The sequence below is a fragment of the Tursiops truncatus genome, chromosome 15 (genome assembly GCF_011762595.2).
Source record: "Tursiops truncatus isolate mTurTru1 chromosome 15, mTurTru1.mat.Y, whole genome shotgun sequence".
Classification (NCBI taxonomy): Eukaryota; Metazoa; Chordata; class Mammalia; order Artiodactyla; family Delphinidae; genus Tursiops; species Tursiops truncatus.
The window spans coordinates 43,418,724-43,422,221 of record NC_047048.1 but is presented as its reverse complement, the minus strand read 5'-3'; positions in this window follow the sequence as shown (position 1 = coordinate 43,422,221).

Below are 3,498 nucleotides of genomic sequence, written 5' to 3'. Positions count from 1 at the left end.
CAGAAACCTCAATTTTTTTGGTACAATTAAAGTTAATTTTTTAATAAAAAAATAAAGGAAAGCAAACAATAAATCTATGATTAAAATCAACAGGCAAAACATAGAGGGAATTTTCTCAATTTGATAGAGGAAACCAATAAAAACCTGCAGTTGGCATCGTGTTTAATGGTGAAACAGAGCTTTCTCCTCTGAGCTGTTTCTACTCCCAATACTTCTGACACCAAATGTGTGAATTTTTCCCCACAAAGACCAATTCACCAACTCTCTGGACATCAATTAAGTGTCCTACCATCCAATTCAATTCTGCCAGCAACTACCCAGAGTCTGTGTAGACCCCAAAGGGCCAGGGCTCAGACCCACTTCAGACCACAGCTTCAGGTCAGGTTCTGTAATTTGCTAGAACAGATCACAGAACTTGGAAGCCAGAAGGAGGGGTACACCCTCGTGACACATGAATGCCTTCACTAACCTGGAACTTTTCTGAAACCCGGTTGTTTAAGGGTTTTTATGGAGATGACATTTGATGATTGATTAAATCATTAACCATTGGTGATTGAACTCAATCTCTAGGCTCCCTCCCCTGGAGTTGAGTGGGGCTGAATCCAGCCTTCTCATCGTGCCATGTCTTTCTGGTGACCCTATCCCGAAGCTGTCAAGGGGACTGCCAAGGGTCACCTAGAACGAGAGCCATTCCTATTACTCTAATTACTCCAGAAATTCCAAGGGGTTTAGGAGCTCTGTGTCAGGAAACAGGGACAAAGGCCACACATATATTTCTTATTGTATCACCCCTAAGATCAGGAATGAGGCAAAGAGGTCCACTCTTACTACTTTTTTCAACATTATACTGGGGAGTTTAGGTAGTGCAAGCAGAGAAGAAAAAGACATAGAAGACCCACAGAATAGAAAAGAAGGAAAACCATCTTCATTCACAGACAGGCTCATCACATGATCCTCTGTACAGCAAGTCCTCAGGAATTCACACACATTTAAAAATCTACTAGAACTGATAAGTGAGTTTAGCAAATTTGTAAGATACAAGATCAATATACAAAACTAGATTGTATTTCCATGGACAATCCACAATGAAGTTAAGTGAACAATTCCATTGACAATAGCATCAAAAAAATAAAATACTTAGAAATAAATTTAGCACAAGACTTGTATACTGGAAACTATAAAATATATATTAAAATTTTAAGAAAAAATTAAGAATCGCTAAATAAATAGAGATACAATTCATGTTCATGGATAGGATGACTCAATATTGTTACAATGGCAAGTCTCATCCAATTGATCCATAGATTCAATATAATTGCTATCAAAATACCAGCAGACTTTTGTAGCAATTGACAAACTGATCCTAAAATGTATATGGAAATGTAAAGCATCTGGAATAGCCAAATGGTTTTTTAAAAAGTGAATAAAATTGGAGGACTTAAGTTTCTCAATTTCAAAACTTCCTGTAAAGCTGAAGTCTTTAAGACAGTAGAAGCTGGCATAAAGATAGACATATAAATCGATGGAGCAGACCGAAAGTCTACCAATTCATTCTTACGTTCACAATCAACTGATTCTAACTAACATATCAAGGCAATTCAATGGGGAAAAGGATAGTCGTCAACAAATCATGTGGGAAATATCTTAAAAAGATCATTTTGGATCCTTTTATTTTTCCATACAAAAAACGTAAGACAGATCATAGACAAAAAATGAGTTAAAACTATAGAGCTCTTAGAAGAAAATGTAGAAAAAGTCCTTAAGACATTTTATTTGGCAATAAATTCTTAGCTATGACACAAAAAGACTGATCCATAAAGAAAACTTGGATGAATTGAACTTCTACAAAATTAAAAACTGTTTCACTTCAAAAGACACTTTTAAGAAAATAAAAACAAACAAGACCAGATCGTTTTTCTGGCAAATCATATATCTTGTAAAGGATTTGTATCAGTATATATAAAGAATTCTTTACAACTCACTTCTAAGAGTACAAATAGCATAATAAAAGCGGGCAAAACATTTGAACAGACACTCCACTAAAGATGTGTAGATGGCCAGTGGGCACATGAGATGATCTTCAGTCATGGGGGAAACACACACTAAACCACAATTAGATGTCTCTAGTGTAAGACTGACAGTAACAAGTGTTACAAGGCTGGTGGCGGTGGGGGGCGACTGGAAACCTTATGCATTGCTGGTGGGAGTATAAAACGGCACAGCCACTTTGGAAAACGGATTGGCGGTTTCTTATGAAGTCACACATCAATTTGACATATCACCCAGCAATTCTATAACTAGGCATCTATTCAAGAAAGATGAAAAGATATGTCCACACAAAGCCAAGTGTGCAACTGTTTATAGCAGCACTGTTTGTGATAGACAAAATAGAGATGACCCAAATGCCCATTAACCGGTGACTAGATAAAAATGTTGGATATCCGTACACTGGAATATTCTTTGACAATGAAAAGGGATGAAATACTGACACGTGCTACAACACAGATAAACCTGGACACATTTTGCTGCGTGAAAGGAGTCAGACTTCAAAGACTGCATGTTGAATGACTCCATCATATGAAATGTCCAGAAGAGGCGGGTTAGCGTTTTGCTGGGGCAGGGAGTGGGGTGGAATGGATAGAAACAGTCGTGTGGGTTCTTCTCATGGTGATGGACATGTTCTTGACTGGATGGTGGTAAGGGTTGCACATCCCTGTAAGTTTATTAAAAATCATTGACTTTTAGTTTTACCAAGGAAACATTTTATGGTGTGTAAATTATACCTCCAGAGATCTGTTAAAAATAGAGACAAAATGCCATGTGAAAAAAGTATTTGCAGTACCTACAGTAGACAATAGTATTCGTAAAATATAAGTATCTAAAAATTGGTAAGAGAAAAAAATCAACACAATGAAACATGTGCAAAGAGTGTCAACAGGAGAAACAAAGAAGGATAAATACCAAGAGGCTGAGAAACAGGTGGAAACATCCTCAAATTCACAGTCGCCGGAAAATGATGGCAGCCACGAGGTGTCATGAGATTGGTTAAAAAAAAAAAAAGTAATGAGGATTTATGTTGGCAATTGGTTCTGAGAATTAGGTGCCCTTATTCACTGCCAGTGGGACTGTGCTTATGTTTACACACACACACACACACACACACACGATATAAGAGGGGGCATTTCAGAGGGAAGCAGGCACCAGAAGACAGATGGGAGGGAACCTCCTGCCCCAGGTGTCCCGTCCCTGTCGCTGTGTTCCCAGAGTGTGACCCTGAGCACCTGCAGCGCCTCCATGCCTCGGCTCTGAGCTCAAAGCAAACCTGCTGCGACTGTGTGTGGAGCCCAAGCGTGCAGGCTGTCAGCACAATCATGTTTATACTTTTGTAACAGATGTTGAAACAGGACTCTTCCTGCACCAGAGCTGACTGAAGGGCCAAGTCGATAGACAGGAATAGAAAACTGCTGGTTAACTGGCTCACTGAATTATGATTATTAG